The sequence below is a fragment of the Pinus tabuliformis genome, chromosome 9, assembly GCF_031772625.1.
Source record: "Pinus tabuliformis cultivar Carrire ecotype Pingquan chromosome 9, CPIR1, whole genome shotgun sequence".
Lineage (NCBI taxonomy): Eukaryota > Viridiplantae > Streptophyta > Pinopsida > Pinales > Pinaceae > Pinus > Pinus tabuliformis.
In genome coordinates, this window is record NC_142307.1 from 1,973,424,472 (window position 1) to 1,973,447,053 (window position 22,582).

General features: G+C 41.3%; 2 pseudogenes across 1 annotated transcript in view; one reads left to right on the forward strand and one right to left on the reverse strand.

Moving 5' to 3' along the window:
* LOC149156913 (biotin synthase, mitochondrial-like) overlaps nt 1-21,215 on the forward strand; it is a 179,995-nt pseudogene extending 158,780 nt beyond the window's left edge. Inside the window, exons 5-6 of the transcript XR_016262385.1 lie at nt 20,268-20,405; nt 20,543-21,215. The product of XR_016262385.1 is annotated as a biotin synthase, mitochondrial-like (transcript). The remainder of the gene's footprint in view (nt 1-20,267; nt 20,406-20,542) is intronic.
* On the reverse strand, nt 11,326-12,168 carry LOC149156914 (putative E3 ubiquitin-protein ligase RHC1A; annotated as a pseudogene).
* Nucleotides 21,216-22,582: the final 1,367 nt, after the last annotated feature.

Below are 22,582 nucleotides of genomic sequence, written 5' to 3' on the forward strand. Positions count from 1 at the left end.
TGAGCTAGTTTCTGGTCGAGTCGAAGATGGTACATTGGGTGGCAACGAAGCTCATGCTTAGGTATCTTTCAGGTGCAATGGAGCATGGACACAAGGATGTCAAGGGTGGAGTGTAGTTTGTAGGCTATATAGACTCAGACTAAATTGGGAGTGTAGTGGACAGGAAAACCACCTCTTGGTGCTGTTTCAGTTTGGGGCAACAATGATCTCATGGTTCAACAAGTAGTCTTCCATGGCAACTAACTTGGCGAGTTGTGAGGCCATTTGCCTTCACAAGATACTCACAAAATTATTTGGTCTTGAGTTGGATCATCCAACAATGTTTCATTGTGAAAATTAGAGTTGCATCAAGCTCTTGGAGAATACAGTGTTTCATGAAAGGTCGAAAATACAGAGATCAAATATTATTTCATTAGAGACAGTTTCCAAGAGGGAGCTATGAAGCTCAAGTATATCTCCACATATGAGTAGGTGGTAGATATTCTCATTAAGCCCTTAGCGAAGGGTAACATTTTGTTTTACAGAGATAAGTTGGGGGTGGTGCAAAATACCTTTCTCGCTAGGAGGAAGCGTTGATATTTATAGATCAGACAAACGCTTTTGCATAGGCTAGGTGTCAAGCAAGCAAAAGATGTCCAATATCCTCTTTAGGTGCTTGCTCATGAGGACTAAATGATTAATATGTTTTCTTTCCTAAGTCTAACTTAGGAAACATCCATCGATTAATTTAATTGATTAAGTTGGCTATTGAACCAACTTTCTAAGGATAAATAGTTTAATTATTTAAGTGACTTAGATCTAATCTCTATCGTTAATCTCAAGTGAGGCATGGGTTCTAATCCTAGCCATTCATTAGTTTGAAGATTCAGGTTAGGGGTTTTGTTGAATGAAATTATAAAATAAGCCTAAGAGAGAGGTGAAAGATGCATTTTGTGACTGAGAGAGCGATTTTCTCAAGAGAGTGAGGGACTTAATACTGAAGAGCAGAGTAAGGTGTGCAACTAGAGGTTCGAGTGAGCAAGAGTTTTGGAGGTTGAGTGCATAGGTGAAGGGGCCAAGTTTGCTTGGGGTCAAGACTGAGATTGTGTCAAACTTCAGGCATGTCAAAATTGTGGAGACAACTAGCATAATTGTAGATTGAATTTTTGGGGGCCGGTTGCCAGGTTCCATTGTTGTAATTTTTGTGTATTCTCTGTGGTTCCAGTTCTTTCTTGAAGGAGGGCCTAATTTTCTAGTGTGATAGAAAGTGAAGGAAAATTTGTTGGGATTTTTTTGTTTGCTCTGTTGTGTTATGTGATTGGTTTTCCAGTTACTTTCCACTACAAGTTTATAAAGTTAAAATGCTAGTGTATTAATTTTCAACAGTTTTTAGTTTTTTTTTTTTTTTACTTGGTGAAGTATTTTCTGGGTATAAAATATTTAGGTAGGAAAATCAAATCAAATTTGGTATTGAAAGTTAACATAAAATGTAGTATCTCAAGCCTTTGAATAGGACGATATTTCTAGTTGGTTGCATGAAGTAAAGGGAGAAGGGCCGAGTTTGCTAGAGGGATTAAACCTGGAAGTCGAGTTTTGCTAGAGGGGCCGAGAGTTTGAGACTTCCAGTGCATAAGATGTATGATTAGGAGGGCTGAAATTTGTAGGTATCGGCCAAGATTTGCCAGGGCCGATTTATCTTCTAGAGCAACCAATTTCTAAAGGCAAAATCTCCCTTAGGTCAAAAATCTAGAGGGTCGTTTCTAGGTTTAGTTTATTTTTGTTATTTCTATGTATTTCTTTGTGGGTCAGGGCCCTATTTTTCCAGATTAATAAAAGTGAAGGAAGATTTGTTGGACATAAAATTCCTGCTATCTTGTGGTTGATTTTCCAATTCATTTTTGTTTCCTAATTTTATTGTGAAGTTATAAATACCAATCTCTATATTTTCCAACAATTTCAGAATTTATTTGAGCATAAATATTTTTTAGGGTATAAAACAATTGTGAGAGATAAATTTGACTTGGTTTAAAAAGTTAAACATGGTATCAGAGCACTAAAACTCCGAGAAGGAAGATTTGTCACACAGGTTTACAACAATTTTTTTTTCCAACAATTATTTTATGGGGTTTTGAGTATTTAGTTTGGAAGTTGGGAATTTGGCTACAAATGGACTATGGTTTGAAGATTGGTTCGAGGGTGCATCCAACTACAGTTCCTAGGAGGAGAGAATAACATTAATACTACTGGAGAATGGGATTTGGAAGTTTGTAACAATCTCATTTCTCCTATTGATTCTATAGAATTGGCCATCTTTAACCAAGACGATGTAAAGGCTAGGAGAATTATCTTGGATGGGGTGAAGGATCATGTGATCCTTCATCTCTCCATGAAGAAATTTGCCAGGAAAATGTGGGAGGCTTTGACCAAGCTATATCAAGGCAACAATGCAAACATAATAATGGTGTTGAAGGAGAAGCTAAGAAACACCAAGATATCCAAGTCAGATACAATTGCTACATATCTCACTAAGATAACATAGGTTCGAGACATATTGGCTGTAGTTGGGGAGAAAGTATTAAATGAGGAGATTGTGAGAACAACCTTGAATGACTTTTCCCCGCCATGAGCATCCTTTGTCAAAGAGATCATAGCACGTGAGAATCTACCCCAATTGGGAGAGGCTATGGAATGACTTTATTTAGGATTAGATTCGAGAGGAGTCTCTTCATGGGAGCCACTGTAAGGGTGATGATGAGAACCTTGCCCTTGCTAGTTAGTCAAGGAAGGGCAAAGGAAGAAGAGCATGAGAGGAAAGAGTACCTCCGGTGGAAGATTTTGTAACCAACTCAACAACATCAGTATTTGAAGTAAATCAGGAAGTTGTCACACACAAGATAAGGGAAAATCAAACCACAAGAACTCCTTATCAACATCCGAATCACAAGAACAAGCAACTCAATCAATTTGCATATCTATGTCACTCAAATCAGAAACAACAAACTTATGTTCCGAAAAAACCAAAGTTTGCACAATTCAGTTCGGTGATAACAATTCATTACAAATTTCTAATAATCAAAAGATTCCACAGAAGATTGATTTTGTTGAAATATGTAACTAAGTTCAGTCTTCATAATGACATATGTAATCATGATTTTTATGTATTTAATGAAAAGAGAAAAATAAATTTATTATTGTTGTTCTTGAGGCATGGGTTTTTGTTGATTTGGGGTAGCACCGGATGTGCTCTAGCCACGAAATTTGGTGGAGAGGTTGGGGCACATGAAATCTCCAATACCCAGAAAGGGTTTGGGCAGATTCTAAATAGTTCAAGAGATATTAGAATAATTAATATTTTTAATGGAGTCCCTTTTTTCCGAAAGAAAAATTGTAATTTTATTAATGAAAACAAAATTACATGTTGTAGATGCGAGACGCATTCATCAGCAAGTCAAAGACTGTTGATCAGATGTTCATAGAAAGCAAAAAAAATATTATACAGATGGGGAGAAAGGTCATGCTTTTCTCCCTTTTTTCTTCTCAACCTTTCGCCACTCCCCTTGAGTCGGCATCGAAGATACAAGTGCAAGCGAAGTGTCAGCCATAGGTTGAGGGTTGTCCTTATCAGAATTAGAATTGTCTGATGTATGTAGTCCCTTTGAGCCACTGGTATCCATTGTATCTGGTATTTTTGCCGATTGTGAGTCCATCGGATCTTGTGGATTTGTCACCTGTATTTCTGGGTCTTTGTCCATCTGATTGTTCTCATTGGATATGGGATGTTCCACATCAGCTTCCTCCTCCTCATTTGACAATGGTGGGGGAAATTGCCATCCCTTGAATTGCTTCCTTGTTTTTTTCTTTCTTCGGGTATCTTTTTTGGCTTCAGGGCACGTATTTTGTAGTTGTCCTGTTTGCCGGCAGATTTTGCATCTAAATACTGTATTTTTATAATCTAGTATCTGTGTCTAGCACCTTTGTTTGTGTTTCAATTGTATGCGGTTTGGCAGGCCTTTGCTGATATCTACTTAAACACAAATTCATGCAAAAGTGAAAATTCTTTCCTCAAGTCTTTGTGAGTCCGTTTTAATGTATCTCCCAATGGTGTTGCCAATACCTGCAAGGAATTGTTGGTTCCGAAGATGTAATGGGAGATTGTATAAACAGACCCATACAGGCATCTTGGATACAACCATAGTATTTGCTTCAAATTCTGGAAAACATGGTGTGATGAAGAGGCCTGTGGATCCCCAGAACCATGGTGTTAGGGTCCCACCCTAACCCCCTTATTTATGTAATGGGATCACGTCATAGTCAAGAGTCAATAAAGCCCATATTAATAAGTGTAAGTGGTTAATCCGCAATTAATGACGGGACCACAATTAGTTGCAAATGGGCCGTAGTATTAGATAGATGGTATTAATAAAACCCACGGTATTGGCTCGTGGTATTGCATGTATGAGTCATATATAAAGGATAGAGACTCCCTGCGAGGAGCATCGTGTCTTATTTTGTAATCAAGCTCTGCTCTATCGGAGGTTGCCCCCTCGAAGAGGCAAGTGAACATTACTCTCTGAATAATAAAATCATTGCTATTCTGTGTTCTGGGTATCTTTTCTTCGCATATTCTGTATTTGGGTATCATTTTGCAGGTTAAGAGCATAACAAGTGGTATCAGAGCACTTTCCAGGGCCGGTGGGATCTCCATTTCTTAGCAATTTTTTTTTTTTGGCTAGAGACGTGTTCCGGCGTCTTTAAACCACGGGATCTGTCGTTGAGCGCATAAACCTGCGGATTTGGGGAGGCATGCACGCAGGAAATACAAGAGGTGGTCACGTCTGTTGGACTCCCTTGTAACCCCTGTGGGTACCCCTTCGAGTAGTAGCGCATTAGACAGAACCGCGCACGGACTGTCTTCCACGTACCCTCTGGGTATATCGGAAGCCCCCTAGGCTCCCTTGAAACCTCGCCATAGATAAACCGTCGGCCGTCTTGCGGCTACAGTACACCGAGAACAGCACTCGGAGAGATTACTCGCCCGTACAATAGGGTAGTCGGGTTGTACGGCTAAGGGTACGGTCGATCCTCCTTAGTTAGAGCCCTGAAACATTGGGCCGAGTACTGCTGCCAGACCCTTATGTATATTGCGATCTGTAGCACCTGACACTCCTCAAGACCATAGTTCCCTTTTCTATCGGGGGATCACACATCATCTCTTCCAGATCCGCTTGTGAAAAGGGGTACAACAGCAGCAGACATCAGTCCCGCAGTCTCGAGTTCGCAGATCAACTATTCCGATCTATCAGATCCATCAGATCCGCAGAAGCAGTCTGTTCTGCCGCCCAGAGCTATCAGATCCGCCATTCAGATCTCTCAGCTCCACCAGATCGGAGTCGTTCCTATACCGGGGTATAATTTTCGCAGGACTTTTGGCCGCATTGACATTTTGAGGATTTGGCGACTGCAGTATTGATAAGGAAGGAGGAGTAAAACTCCGTTAGGAGTTTTCAAAACAAAAAAAAAAATCTGAGATCTTTCGGGGCGCTTATTGGTGATCTAACCCATCAGAATCAGGACGACGAGCTGAGCACGGTGGTACCATCCACTTAGTGAAAATTTCTTTTAGGCGGTCCCAATTTTCAAAAAAAAAAAATCAGGTTGGTGTATGGTAGAAACTAGAGCTCAAGCGATGGCCAATGAAAGGATGGACAAACTTGAAGAATCAATGCAAAACCTCCACATTCAGCTTACCAGACTATGTAGCATGGTCGAGAAAATAGTCCCGAAGGGCAAGGAGCAAGCCCACGAGGAGGAGTATAATGGCAATGAACACAATGAGGGTGAGTCTAGCCACTCTCCTCATGTCTGGCACACCCACCAAGTTAGCGACCTCCCAAGTTGGATATGCATAAATTTGAAGGTTCTCACCCATCGGCATGGATAGCACAAATGGAGCAGTATTTCAAACTGAATCACATCTTCAATGATGCGACTCAGCTTATGTTGGGGAGCATGTACTTGGACAATGAAAGGTGGCAATGGTGGGAATGGCATCAACATTGCACTGGACCTTTTAGGACTTGGACCAAATTCACCAAAGCTCTTCAAGACCGCTTTGACCAGGAATCATCTTTTTTGGGTCGTCTTACTAAGCTCCGACAGACTGGTACAGTGGATGAGTATATTACAGCTTTTGAAGCCTTAGCCTTCCGCACTTGGGGTCTCTCAGATGTGTTCTACACGGAATGTTTTATCAGCGGTCTTAAAGAAGCTATCAAAGCCCAAGTCCTACTGCACCACCCTCCCGCATGGACGGAGGCTTGCAAGGTAGCTCGTAACGTGGAACGTGCATTAGCAGCCCAATACAGTCGCCCAAATTTCTCAGCTAAAGGTCGCCCCCCACAGGCTCACAACACGACTCAAACACTTAAGGTCCAAAAGGTGTCACCTGCGGAAATGGCCGAAAGAAGAAAGCAAGGCCTCTGTTACTACTGTGATGAAAAATACTCCCCAGGCCATAAATGCAAGGAGCCCAAATTTTTTCAAATTGATGCCACTAACTACAGCTCAGCAGAGGAAGATCCACCACTTGAGGAACATGAGCCGCTAGAAGAAGACAACCAAAAGGACAATGTCTCTGACGAACCAGTTATTTCGTTGCATGCTTTGGCAGGGATTTCTTCCCCTCAAACTCTCAAAATCCGAGGTTTTATTAAACATCACCCAGTAGTAGTCTTGATTAATAGTGGAAGTACACATAATTTCATCCATCAAAAAGTCGCAGAAGCAGTGCATTGTTTTGTACGAGCAGTTTCTAACTTCCAAGTACAAATTGCGGATGGAGGCACAATGAAATGTGAAGGCCGCTGTGAAAATGTCAAACTTCAAATGGGGGATTATCAGTTGAAAACCCACATGTTTGCCATACACATGGGGGGTTGCGACATTGTCCTCGGCACTGAATGGCTCCACACTCTTGGGCCAATCACAATGGATTTACAGGAGTTATATATGAGTTTTAAGCAGAACAACTACACACATACCCTCCGTGGACTCCAGGCGGGAGCCCCCTCTATCATCAGCTCGCATAGAATGGAAAAATTGTTAAAAAAAGGCAATCATGGAGTTGTAGCTCAATTTAATGCCATCCAGGCAGTCGAAACCAAGCCTCTGCCAATTCATCCTGAGATGCAACAGATTTTAAATAACCATCTGCCGGTCTTTGACAAGCCTCATGAGCTTCCACCCTCACGAGGGGAACATGATCATAGCATCACATTGGTTCCAGGGGCCCAACCCCGAAATGTGCGCCCATACAGATATCCGTTCACCCAAAAGAATGAAATAGAAAAAATAATCAAGGAACTTTTGGAAGCAGGTGTCATTCGTCCCAACATTAGTCCTTATTCATCCCCAGTGGTCATGGTGCTCAAGGAAGACGGGGAATGGCGGATGTGTCCCGACTTCAAGGCCCTCAATAAGTTGACAGTCAAAGATAAATTTCCCATCCCGGTGGTTGATGATTTGCTGGATGAACTCAATGGGGCTCAATTCTTCACTAAGCTGGATCTTCGCTCAGGCTACCACCAAATTCACATGAAGGAAGTCGACATTCCCAAGACTGCTTTCAGAACTCATGAAGGCCATTATGAATTCCTGGTCATGTCATTTGGTCTTTGTAATGCCCCCTCTACTTTTCAGAGCCTTATGAACCACATTCTCAAACCATATTTCAGGAAATTTGTCCTTGTCTTCTTCGATAACATCCTCATCTATAGTTGCACTTGGGCCGCACATCTTCAACATGTAGATCTACTCTTGCAACTGCTCCGCAAGCATAAATTATTTGTCAAGATGTCCAAGTGTTCGTTTGGCATGGCAGAAGTAGAATATTTGGGCCACATTGTGGGGCGTGAAGGTGTCAAGGTGGACCCCAAAAAGATCCAGGCAATGCAGGAATGGCCTCAACCTAAGACCTTGAAGAGCTTGAGAGGATTTTTGGGTCTCACAGGCTATTATCGTAAATTTGTCCGCAACTATGGTCGCATAGCGAAGCCCCTCACCCAACTCTTAAAGAAAAATTCATTCTTCTGGAATGAGGAAGCACAACAGGCCTTTACAACTCTAAAAAATGCCATGTGTTCCACTCCAGTCTTAGCACTACCTGATTTCACCAAATCTTTTGTCATTGAATGTGATGCTTCGTGTACAGGTATTGGGGCGGTCTTGATGCAGGAAGGGCGACCTTTGGCCTTCACAAGCCAACAACTAAGTGGGAGGAATCTGGGCCAATCTACCTACGAGAAGGAAATGATGGCCATCTTACATGTAGTCGAGACCTGGCGACCTTACTTATTGGGGCGACGTTTTCAAATCCGCACTGATCATCACAGTCTTAAATATTTTTTGGAGCAACGCCTATCCTCCCCACAACAAAATAAATGGCTCGCCAAAATGCTGGGATATGATTATGAGATCATTTACAAGAAAGGGAAAGACAATAGTGTAGCAGATGCATTATCTCGCCAATTTGAGGAGGAAAGTACTCTGCTAGCAATTTCCCTCCCCATTCCAGAATGGATTGAAGAGGCTCACAGGGAATGGTTTTCACACCCCGGGCTCTCCCAACTCATTTCTCAATTGCAGGTAGATCCAAATTCCACCAAGGGCTACTCGTGGCAGGATGATATTCTTTGCTACAAGGACAGAGTCGTAATATCACCAACATCCACCCTCAAAAGTCGCATTTTGGCAGAATTGCACTCATCTCCCATTGTAGGACATTCGGGCTTTCAGAAGACGTATGCTCGCACCAGAAGATCATTTTTTTGGACAGGCATGAAAAAGGACATCCTTACTTTCGTAGCAGAATGCGATGTCTGTCAACGCCACAAAGGGGAAACCGTCAACACACCAGGCACATTACAACCATTGCCCATTCCGGCATCAATTTGGATGGAGGTTTCTATGGATTTCATTACAGGTCTTCCAAAGTCAGGGAACAAGTCAGTCATCATGGTGGTTGTGGACCGACTGTCGAAGTATGCTCATTTCTGCGCCCTACCACACCCGTTTACACCAACTTTGGTCGCTCAATCTTTCATGGATCAGATCTTCAAATTGCATGGCATGCCCACTTCTATTGTGTCCGATCGCGACCAGATCTTCACCAGTAATTTTTGGCAGGAACTCTTCAAGATACAAGGCACTCAACTAAAACTCAGTACTTCCTATCATCCGCAAACAGATGGTCAAACCGAAGCCGTTAACAAATGTCTAGAAACCTACCTTAGGTGTTTCACTTCAAAAAAGCAACACCTTTGGGTACAGTGGTTACCTCTGGCTGAATGGTGGTATAACACCAACTATCATGCCACCACCAAAATGACTCCCTATGAAGCAGTATATGGTCAACTCCCGCCTTCACCTACTTCGTATCTCAAGGGGTGCTCAAAAGTCCAAGCAGTGGATCAACTCCTACAACACCGCGCAACCATGCTCGCCCATCTTCGAAAGAATCTTCATCAAGCTCAGAACCGCATGAAGCAACAGGTAGATCAACATTGCTCAGAGCGCCAATTTCAAGAAGGGGATCAGGTCTTTTTACGGCTACAACCATATAAGCAAACATCACTCAAAGACAAGGGGTGTCAGAAACTATCTCCCAAATTCTACGGACCATATCAAGTACTTCAGCGCATTGGAGAAGTGGCTTACAAGTTGGCCTTACCACCTACTGCAAAAATCCATTAGTTTTCCATGTCTCATGCCTCAAGAAAGTGATTGGGAACAATTGCAGAATTCAGACCAGTCTACCTGAATTAGACGAAGAAGGGTCCATCTGGCTTCAACCCGAACAGGTCCTAGACACACGAGACAAGCAACTGCGCGGCCGCATGATTAAGGAAGTCCTCGTCAAATGGAAAGACACCTCTCCGGAAGATGCAACTTGGGAACCAGCCACTATTCTTCAGCAGTTTCCGCAGCTTCAGCCTTGAGGACAAGGCTAGTCTTAAGGGGGAGGGCATGTTAGGGTCCCACCCTAACCCCCTTATTTATGTAATGGGATCACATCATAGTAAGAGTCAATAAAGCCCATATTAATAATTGTAAGTGGTTAATCCGCAATTAATGACGGGACCACAGTTAGTTGCAAATGGGCCGTAGTATTAGATAGATGGTATTAATAAAACCCACGGTATTGGCCTGTGGTATTGCATGTATGAGTCATATATAAAGGATAGAGACTCCCTGCGACGAGCATCGTGTCTTATTTTGTAATCGAGCTTTGCTCTATTTGAGGTTGCCCCCTCGAAGAGGCAAGTGAACATTACTCTCTGAATAATAAAATCATTGCTATTCTGTGTTCTGGGTATCTTTTCTTCGCATATTCTGTATTTGGGTATCATTTTGCAGGTTAAGAGCATAACACATGGTCCTTCCTGTAATAAAATGTCTCTGGCATTTGTTGAAGGGAAATTTACAATGAAGAAACCCTTGGAATAGAGATGAATTTCACAGTGTGTAGTCCAGTTTGTGAAAATCCAATGGAAGAGCTCGACAGGTTTTGGCCAAAAACAGTTGAATCTACAGATAATAGCTTGTTTTTCAAAAATATTACAGTGTTCATCTGTTTTCGGTATATCTATGTTTAATTATGGGGTATAATTCAATTGCTCCACAATATATGGGCTAGGTTCAGTTCCAGCTTGCTTTGGTGTCGCTGTAGGAGTATTTTTCCCTTGGAGGATGTTCTTGAAGGAAAGCCCTGCATTTTTGTGCTTCTATTGTGTTTCTATATTTTTTGTTGAACTACTCTCTATGCCGCCTCCTGTTTGTTTTGATTTATTGTAGTCTGCTGCTGCGCCACCTCTCAGTCTCATATTGAGTATTATTGTAGATGTAGATATAATATTATAGTCCATGAGAGGTCTGGTGTCCTGGAGAGCTCTGCCCCCATATATCAGATGTTGAGATCTGACAGGATATCCAATATGGTGGAAAATGCTATTCTTCAAATGTAAAACAGAGTTTGTTGCAAGAACCCAAACCAAGATAGATATCCCCAAAGGGGTTTTAATAAAAATTTGATATCGCTGAGGGTTTACCAGGGATTCTGCTTCCGTTTGGGGGTTTCTAGGCCGTGCAATGGTGTCTCCGCAGACAGTCCATATAGCGGGACTCGTCGTTGCTCGTCCATGCACTTGTTCATGAATCGCTGCACTGTTGAGCAATGCCGGTAGCCGATGGTTGCCGAGGGTTCAGGGAAATAATTATCGGATGTGTGCAATGGTGTCTCCGCAGACAGTCCATATAGCGGGACTCGTCGTTGCTCGTCCATGCACTTGTTCATGAATCTGTTGAGCAATGCTGGTAGCCGATGGTTGCCGAGGGTTCAGGGAAATAATTATTGGATGTGCTTCCTTGGCTGCCGGATGCTGAAGGTGCAGAGGGGTATGAGGCGGCATTGCTGGACTTGAATGAAGATCTAGCCTGTGTGCCATTAGGAATGCTGCCCGACAATCCATGGCGACAGACAAAACACGTATTGTGTTGAACCAGCTAGGGAAGTATGCATTCTGAATGGTAAATGTGCTTGCAGGGCATCTCCCTGGCTTCGCCGCCGACCTCGAACCGGTCCTTGCAGACAAGGCAATGCGAATTGTTAACTAGATGCCGAGTATTGATCTTAATCGTGGGCATTGCATCCACGGCTGCACTTGGGGCAGGAGGAGGGCTGCATCTATCATTCTGAGACAACTGTTCTATGAGTTGTTCTAATCTAGAGCCCATGAAATAATCCCCAAAGTTTGCAGGCAAGGCCCTGGGTTCTTTTTCTGTATCGCCACCCAAAATTAACTCCATGTGGCCCTTAGCCCCCATCGGGCCCCGTTTGAGAATCAGAAGGGGACTGTAGAACATCCGGTCATGGATGTGGTCATGGCCTTCATTGATTCCTCGGTTGTTCAGCCGGCTGAGCAAGGCGGCCATGAGGTCAGCCCCAGAAGGCCTCTCTCTGTCCTCCATTAAGAAGCCCTCAAAGGGGTTTGTTCGAGAGATCGAAATGCCATCACTTACTTCCTCTATAAACCCTCCGCCACAGGTGGGACAAAGGGTAGGGTCTCTGGCCGATAATCTTGACATACGATTGCAAGCATGGCACCAGTAGGGAGAACTACTTCTAGAACCCATCTTGATAAACCCTGAAAATTCAGAGAGGCGACCTCGCACCTGCCTCGGCTCATTCTGTTTCTTCCATCCTGGGGGAACTAGAAGCTCGACGGCAACAACTTCAACGAAGTCTGACTGTGCTTCCATCTCAGGTTCCTTCTCAGCATGCTGTTGTTCCTTCTTGGCTGGGCTCGACATGTTGCGAGTTCGAATTGCAGAAGCTCCAACTTCTTTTTCTTTGCAGAGCTCCGTCCTATGATCTCACATTGAATTTATTATTCTAATGGAGTCCCTAAGTCTAAACTGAGGGAAAATAAAATATTAATGTGTATTAATATGAAACTGTGTTAGAATGGTCCAAAAGACATGGATCAAGCCATATCTAATCTTAGTCATTGATTAGGGACTTAATCTCGACCGTTGATATGTCAACAGGAAAAGTATAAGAGGAGGCTTGAGGGTCACTTGGAGAATACACCAGAGTGATCAATCATTCTATTCTTTAGGGCGGGGTTTGCTAAGAAAGATAGAATTAATGATCGGGAGTTGCAGCTGAGGGGCATTGAGTACAGAGAGACAAAGAGGTAGAGATAGTGTCGGGAGAGCAGTGCAGTAGCGAGGGAGAGTGACGCAGAGCTAGGCAGGGCTCACGGCAGGGCCACATAGAGGCAGCTGGGCGCTGCACAAAGCCTCAAAGAGGCCAGCGTTGTTGACGCAGAGGGCTAGAGGGCTGACGCAGGCCCATTCAGGGTGACGCAGGGCCAACGCTGGGCAGAGAGGGGTTGACGCAGTCTAGAAAAGGCTGACGCTGGGGTTTCTGGGGCAGATTGGTGCTGAGGAGCTGCCGGAAGGATTATCCGGGGTTTCAGCCGGAAGATTTGTCTCAAATTGAGAGGTATTACTGCCAAGGAAATTCTTTGTTGGGTAGGCTAGGTTCGACACCCAGATTGTACTCTAATATTGCTTAATAAGAAAACACTCAGATAGCTGCACCGGTTTTCCCACATTGGGTTTTTCCGAGGGCATTGGTCCAAAAATAATGGTGTCATATGGTGTGATTATATATGTTTCTTCCAGTTGTTGATCTATAATATGTTGAGCATGCACTAATGTTTATTTTCAGTGTTTACATCATAAATAACTTGTTAAGTAACAGAACAAGTAGGTAGTAATAAATCAAATAAAGTGCATGGAGGGTTTCTAACTAAGTAGACTTAGAAACTTAAACATGGTATCAGAGCGTGATTGCAGATCACAGGAGGATTGAGGACATCAGCCGAGTGGAACAATAGCAATGGAAAACAGTGGTCCCGAGGTGACAGAAGCTGTTTCTAGCGGAGAAGCAACAAGGGAAGGGTGATGCAGTGCCTGCGTCATCAAGGGTGAGTTGGGAAGAGGCAGCGCAAAGGCTAAGGAAGGCAAAGGGAGCCTCACGCAGAAGCTGGGAGGGCTAACGCAGTTGGTTGAGGAGGTTGGGTTGCTGGTGTCGGGATTGCGCAGAGCCTAGGAACTTTCACCTTCAGGTTGCTGGGGTTTAGAAGGCCGTGCGAATATTGCAAAGTGGAGTTGGTGTGGTACTATAGTCAGAACAATACCTGACAGAGCAAGGCCAAGAGGAGGGAGTTGCTACCGAGGGTTTCTAGCCGAGGAACCCGGATCAGTGGTGCGGTTGCACAAGATGATCAGAGTAGGGGGCATCTCGACAGTGGCAGGAGGATTTCTAGGAGGGAAATCGGGACTCAGAGGGAGTCTAGAAGAGAACTTCTAGACAGGAAGTAGAGACTCAGAGGAGTCGAATAGAGAACTTCCAGGAGGGAAGTAGAAGAGCATCATGGCACTACACGGAGCAAGAGACCAGGATAGATTGGACGGAGCGTCGAACTTCGTAGTTTGGAAGGCCAGAATCTTATCCGTACTTGACAAAAATCATGTCAAGAACTTCCCGTTGAAGGTTATAGCTATCTCAGTCGATCCCAATGATAATGACAAGTACGAGGAGGCAATGGCGAGGGCCAAGAGCATCAATCCTTGACGGGTCAAGGACCATGTAGTACCACATTGCCGAGAAGGAAATGACATATGAGATGTGGGAGGCCCTCAAGAAATTGTACCAGCATACTTCTGTGCAGAGAAAAATGCTACTTGAGAATCAGTTGAGGTCGTATCAGATGAAGAAGGGAGAACCGATCGACACCTTCCTCGGAGGACTGAATGAGATTCGAGAACCGCTGACTGCTATAGAAGCCATGCCAGATTAGGAGTTGATGGTGAGGACGACCCTAAATGTAGTCTTAGAAGACTGGGAAGTATTTGTCCAGAGTATACTGGGCCGAGGGACACTTCCAGCTTGGGATGAGATGTGGGCACATCTTCACCAGGAAGAGATCAAACGGCAGTCGAAGACTGGTAGCAGCAGCGAGGGGATCAAAGTCAAGCAGGAGGAGGAAGATGTTGCCCTAGCATCTGAGGGAAAGTAGGAGAAGTAGAAGAAGAAGGATCTCTCCAAGATCAAGTGCTTCCACTGTGGGGAGTTGGGTCATTATGCGACCCAGTGTCTAAGGAAGAAGAGTAAGGGAGAGTCTTCCAAGACTAAGGCAGTTCCAGCACGGGCAAAGAAGGAAGTTTTGACAGATGATGATTGTGCCATGAGTGCACACTAGAGAGATCAGTCATTCTATTCTCTAGAGCGGGGTTTGCTATAAGAGAGATAGAATTAGTGATCGGGAGTTGCAGCTGAGGGGCATTGAGTACAGAGAGACAAAGAGGTAGAGATAGTGCTGGGAGAGCAGTGCAGTAGCCTGGGAGAGTGACGCATAGCCAGCCAGGGCTCACACAGGGCCATGCAGAGGCAGCTGGGAGCTGCTCAGGGCCTCAGGGAGGCCAGCATTGTTGACGTAGAGGGCTGACGCAGGGCCTCCTAAGGCTGACGCAAACCCATCCGGGGTGACGCAGGTCCAATGCTGGTTAGAGAGGGGTTGACGCTGTCCAGAAAAGGCTGAAGCTGGGGTTTCTGGGGCAAATTGGTGCTGGGGAGTTGTCGGAAGGATTATCAGGGGTTTCAGCCAGGAGATTTGTCTCAAATTGAGAGGTATTATTGCCAAGGAAATTCTCTGTTGGGTACGCTAGGTTCGACACCTAGATTGTACTCTGATATTGCTTAATAAGAAAACCCTCAGATAGCTGCACCGATTTTCCCACATTACATTTTTCCAGGGACATTGGTCCAAAAATAATGGTGTCATATGGTGTCACATGGTGTGATTGTTTATGTTTCTTTTAGTTGTTGATCTGTAATATGTTGAGCATGCATTAGTGTTTATTTTCAGTATTTACATTGTAAATAACTTGTTAAGTAACGTAACAAGTGGGTAGGAATAAATCAGATAAAGTGCATGGAGGGTCTTTAACTAAGTAGACTTAGAAACTTCAACAGTTTCATGTTGAAGGGAAATTTATTTTTAGGTCAAGCACCCATTGAGTGCTTCTAGGTTTGTCATGAAGTCAATTGAGTCATTGTCATGTATTGAAGACCCATTTGGGCATGTTACATATTGTAAAAGAAAATTTATTTGAGTCAAAATAGAGTCAAAAGAACCTCCAAGTCCTTGTGCAAAGATCAAGTCGGCCTACATGAAGGGACAAGTCAGCCTAAAGATAGCAATTTGTAACCCTCACAAGCCTATAATTAAGAAGGAACTCGTTCTCATTTGGAGACTCACTCAAGAAAGTTCGATCTTCTCAAGATATAAGCTGGAAAAGGACGAAAAAGAAGGAGAAGAACTAGATCGAAATTTTTGGGCCTCTCTCTCTCTCTCTTGTGTTAGGGTTTCTACATTTGTTGGGCTTGTCGAAGTTGCAGAAGAATTTGTTGGGCAAGTCAAAATTGCAGAAGAGTTTGTTGGGCAGGTCGAAGTTGTAGAATAATTCGCTGGGAAGATTGAAGTTCCAAAAGAATTTGTTGGGTAAGTCGAAATTGTAGAAGTTGCTGGAAGCAAGGTTTGACTTGGTCTTGGAGGGTCTTGGTCAACGGTCGTAGGTCTTGATATTCGTCAATTGAAGTTCTGTAAGAAGAGAAATATTCTTGTGGGTTTTCCTCTCAGTTGGAGAGGTTTTGGCCCTAGCTGATTGCCTACATCTTGTGTCCTATTGTCTCATTGATTTTATTGTTTGGTAGTTGTTTGATGATAAAGAACACTAATAATAATCAAGTGTAAGAAGAAGCTAATCAAGTTAAGTAAAAATACATCACAAGCAGTTATCAAAGTAAGAGAAATCGGTTGATCTAGTTGCCCCTAGATTTCTCAACAGATTTAGAATGGTCAAATCCCTTTTTAGTGCGGCAATTTTGTTTATCACTTATAGGATTCTATTATCATGTATCAATGAAGATGACAATTCAAAGAACTCCGAAAAATACGAAAAGATTAAAAGACAAAGAAACACATGACATGCCTTGTCAAGCAATAAGCTTTGAGGGCAAAGCTTTTTGATAAGGAAGGCAATGTTATGAATAAAATAAAAATAATACAAATAATGTAAATAAGAATAATTATTATTAATTAACTAATAATTAGTAGTGAAGAGGCATGTCTCTGTGGACATGACGGTTCGTGAAAGGGTACCTGCCTAGCTATATATACAAGACCCTCTTGTAATCAAATCTTCTCACTTATATTCAAATACTCTATATACAATTACTTGTCCTACAATGGATGTCTTTGTCTTCGAAGTGTTCTGAAGATTATTGCAGAGTACAAAGTTTGTTCGTTACATTGAAGGTGACAGAATCTAAACTGAAAATTCAGGTTTTAATATAGAAACTGGATTGGATAGTGTCTAAGTACAATCCAACAATATTGCTTTTCATATGGTCTTTATTAAATTGTAAAGGTCTATGAAGTCTTGGAATTTGACAACCATCACCTGCTTATTGAAGCAAATATGGTAATATTCCAGGCTGGCCTAAATTTTTAATGAGCTTATCAAACTAATTTCTTATAGGAAGTAATTTCATAAAGCCTTGTAGGAAAGGCAGTCTTATTTGCCTAGTTGTCACAAGATTTTGGGTTAACAAGCAAGGTGCCTGTCAAATTCCAGGCCTGTATAAGGCTATAAACATGACAGAATTTTTGGTTTACATAGTGTGAGCATAGACAGGCAAGAACTTCCAAGTTTTCATTTTTCCCGCAAATTGTTGGTCCTTGAGTTTTATATTTAATCATTCTTTTATTTTCAGCTTCTAAGTTGTGGGGTTGACACGCACCATGCTTAGAAAATATTAAAAAAAACTGTCTGCTGTACATAAATGGCTACATCTTGTTTCGTATTGTCTCATTGATTTTATTGTTTGGTAGTTGTTTGATGATAAAGAACACTAATAATAATCAAGTGTATGAAGAAGCTAATCAAGTTAAGTAAAAATACATCACACTCAATTATCAACTAAGTCACCTGACACGGGGATTCGGGATTCAACGGATACGCGGATTCGAGTGTCGAATATGGACACGTTGACCCCCCAGAACAGGATACATTCAGATACGTTATATATATATATATTAAAAATTATATATTTCTTACACAAATTCTCATTCATGATACAAATTCGTTGATTCAAACTTTAGATCTTCATCTACATGTAAGTTTTACAGAGTAATATTATGCATACAAAATTACAAATACAATTGTGACATAAATGATAAATGATAAATTTATAATACATATTCAATTCATCAATGATCCAATAGGAGAAAGACAAGATAGTAAGATAAAGATATTGTAGTTTTCTCAGTGAGTCATCAAAATCAAAATGTGTTACTGTTTATATAGGTAGTGCAATGCCAATGGCAAATAGAAATAGCAAATACAAAATAACTACAACTACAAGTCTACAAGTATACAAGCCTCAAGGAAGGAGGTAGCTCATGACTCATGAGTCATCAATCCTCATAGTCATCATCACTGTCCTCATCATCATGGTCACCACTGCTTTCGTCTGCTGCATCCTCCTACTCTATATCCAAAGTCATCTTTGCATCTGCTGGTGTGGAGGATGACCCCTCTATAGTATCACCATTATCAAATCTGACAGGCTCTAACACTTATCTGTTACTTGAATCTCCTTGAATATGCTCCCACACCCTTTGCTCTTTGCTCCCAAACACCCATAGCAAATTGACAACAAACTAAACAAGTGAATGTGCAAATAGAAGTGTCTTTATCAAGACACGTTCCAAATTCCAAGTGTCCTGATCAGACACGACGTGTCTCGATTTTCGGACACGAATCCGCCCGAATCGTGTCCGATTCGCCGGATTTGGGACACGTAGGGCATGGGGGACAAATCCGGTTTCATACGTTATCAAAGTAAGAAATCGCCTAATTTCGCTGCCCCTAGATTTAGAATGGTCGAATCCCTTTTCAGTGCAGCGATTTTGTTTATCACTTGGAGGATTCTATCATCATGTATCAATGAAGATGACAATTCAAAGAACTCCGAAAGATACGAAAAGATTAAAAGACAAAGAAACAGATAACACGCCTTGTCAAGTAATAAGCTTTGAGGACAAAGCTTTTTGATGAGGAAGACAATGTTATGAATAAAATATAAAATAAAAATAATACAAATAATGTAAATAATAATAATAATGATTAATTAACTAATAATTAGTAGTGAAAGGGTACCTGCCTAGCTATATATACGAGACCCTCTTGTAATTGAATCATCTCATTTGTATTCAGATATTCTATATACAATTACTTGTCTTACACTGAATGTCTTTGTCTTCGAAGTGTTCTGAAGATTATTGCAGAGTACAAAGTTTTAGATATCAGTTTTTGGGATTCAACTGCATTAAGAAAGTCATTCATCTATGACCATTTCGATGAGAGGTAGTCGTAACTGACTAATTTCTCATGATTTTTGAATAGTCCACTTAGTCCAAAGTTTGTTCATTACATTGAAGGTGACAGAATCTAACTGAAAATTCAGGTTTTGAATATAGAAACCGGATTGGACAGTGTCCAAGTACAATCCAGCAATATTGCTTTTCATGTGGTTTTTATTAAATTTTAAAGGTCTATGATGGCTTGGAATTTGACAACCATCACCTGCTTTTTAAAGCAAATATGGTAATATTCCAGGCTGGCCTAAATTTTTAATGAGCTTATCAAACTAATTTCTTATAGGAAGTAATTTCATAAAGCCTTGTAAGAAGGGTAGTCTTATTTGCCTAACTGTCACAAGATTTTGGGTTAACAGGCAAGGTGCCTGTCAAATTCCAAGCTTGTATAAGGCTATAAACATGACAGAATTTTTGGTTTACGTAGTGTGAGCATAGACAAGCAAGAACTTCCAAGTTTTCATTTTTCCTGCAAATTGTTGGTTCTTGAGTTTTATAATTAATCATTCTTCTTATTTTCAGCGTCTAAGTTGTGGGGTTGACAAACACCATGCTTAGAAAATATTAAAGAAAAAACTGTCTGCTGTACAGAAATAATTGCATCAGTACACTATAATTGCTGGGAGACATTCAGGAAATGTTTCCCAGTCATTTTCTAGAGCCCAGGCCACAGACATTTCCATACCAGAAATGTTTTTCTTTCTGGAAACAAGTTCGTTTTGGTTTCAAAGATGTATATATGTTAAACTATAATTATAATAATTTAGTATAATATATGTTTTGTTGTATAAGGTCCCAAATGGCCTGGGTATTTTATCATTTACCTGACACTTTTGCTTGAGCATTGTGTGAAGATATACATTACCTTATAAAGTGTATATTGAAAACATTAGGCACCACCCACTTACCAAGATACCCAATCCATCATTGTAGTGATCAAGTTAATAAATTGGGGACAGTATCTTGCCAATTAGTGAGGAAAGCATGTTATTGAAAAATCTTTGGCTTTTCATTTGATTTTTTGTGGGGTTTTGATTTATTAATTAAATCTATTATGTTTTTCGTTACCTTTCTTCTCCTACCATCAAATTTACTCCATTATTTTTGCCTAAGTACAACATCAAATAATGGCAGATATGCCATTCACATTTTGTTTCCTTCAGTGGAAATTGTTGCTAGTAAAGTTAAAAACTGACAGTTCGTCTCAATTTTTCTCAGGAGAAATAATAGGACTAGGGGAACAAGTAGAAGATCATGTTGGGTTGCTACACACCTTGGCAACACTTCCTGAGCATCCAGAGAGTGTTCCTATAAATGCTTTACCTGCAGTCAAAGGCACACCTCTTCAAGATCAAAAGGTGCTTAATTTTCCTAATTTTAGTGAACAATTTTTTGCTCAATTGAATGATATGTTATATTTCATTTTATTGTGGTGATGATTTTATGAGGCTTTGACATTTATGGGTAATGACACATAAATTGTATCTTCTCACAACCAGTTGAAATATGGGAAATGATTCGCATGATAGCAACAAAACGAATTGTGATGCCAAAGGCCATGGTTCGATTATTTGCTGGGCGGGTCCGTTTCTCTCTTCCAGAATAGGCGTTGTGCTTTCTAGCAGGGGCAAATTCCATTTTTACCGGTGAAAAATTGTTGACCACACCTAATAATGACTTTGATGCCGATCAACAAATGTTCAAGTTGTTGGGTCTTATACCCAAAGCTACTAGCATTGTAGATGAAATCAAGTGTGAGGCTGAGACTGTAGAGAATGATGCAGATAGTGAAAAAGATGAGGCGGCTGCTGCCAATTACAGATGACAAAATTCAATTGATTTTAATATAGAAAAGTTAAAGTATCAGGCGTGCCTTACGTTTTTTAGTGTCAAGGCTTTAATTGACTCATAATATCAATTTTCATTAATTAGTGGATACTTGGTTAGAGGTTAATATGTGTGCTTGGGCACTTTTTTCAGGCAATTTCTCTGTTGTATGTACTCTACTTACAACTTTTTCAGGTGTTGCATATATTCACACATAACAATGGGTCTGACAATTCATGGCATTATTGGTGGTGTTAAATTTCTCTATCTTATTATTCATTTTGTAGTTTTCTTTCATTTATATTTCCTATTACCATGGTAAGGTTTTCAGGAGTCCAAGATGCCTTTCTTTCTGTCATAGATTTCCTAACAACTGGCAGAAGGTGAAATTCACTGATAAGTAATTTCATTTTAGTGATATTACAATTTAATGTCGACCTGCCAGACAGTCATCCATTTCAATTGTAATCAGTACCACGGTTTAAGCTATAATGCTAAGCTCATTCTAGAAGTGGAAGAAAGTAAATAGGTTGCACTCTGATCCAAAAATAACAGTAGGATAGCCTTATGAAAGCATATTAAAGAAGTTTTATGTAGTGTAACTCGAATCAAGTTGTTAGCTAAGATATCCATTTTGTTTCTTTGTTTTTTGTAAGATTCCAAACAAGGAAACTTCCCAATTGACCACAAATTTCCGAGTTTTTCCAGTGAATATTTCAGCTAGAAATTTTGTCAAACATGTCACAAGCAAACTGCTGTAGGTGTATCTTTTAATTTTGTTTTTGCAGAACAAATTATACAGTGCACAAGCACTAAAACAGACTTCAGAAACCTTTATATCAGACCCAGAATTTAACACACAGTTGATAGATAACAATATGTAAATAACATTATCACACAAGCATTCTCTTCTTCCTTGAAATTTGAATATACAGATAGGAAATAGGAACAGTAGAACCTGATAATTCCAGCAAGCAAAACTGAATACAATGGGTTATTTGGTGGAGGACTTCAGCTCCCAATGACCAAGAACAAACCCAGAAATTATTTCTTGAAATCTCAGTGACCAAGACAAGCTACGGAACTCTCCTCTGGAAGCTTCAGCGCCTACTTTCTTCTAACAGCGGCCATATCAGCTATCATTAACTCCAATGCAGCTCAGAAAATAAGCAATGGGGACTGATACATGCACAGTAGGGATAATCTCTGGCTCTGGTTCGAATCAGCCCAGCAAACATGTCCCTTGGTGTACTGTGTTTACCCAGCTCTGTGTACAAAATGCAGTCTTTTTACAGTCCAAAAATCATGGTCTCTTTGGATGTGGATTTGACCAGGATGAGAGTAAAATACTTGGCCCCTTATTTGAGCAGACAACCTGTCCTCCCTTATCAACGTTTGGACCAAAGTTTGTGGCATAAACTCGTCCCAAAAAACTTCAGCGTACAGTGGTGCCTTGGCTCCTCAAATGACCCAAAAAATTGTATTGTTTAGCAGTATGAAGTCTGGGTAATAAATTGACCTGTTCAGATGAGCTTGAAGCTGTGGTTCTCCATGGGTTCTCTCACCCTGTCAAACAAACAGATCTGGTTCTTTCTCCAGCCTGTCGACAAAGTAGGAAATACGATATAAGGATATAAAACAATTGATAAAGCTCGAGTACCTCAATATTTCTCAGGAAATTCGTTATCCATTGAAGCTCTACGGTG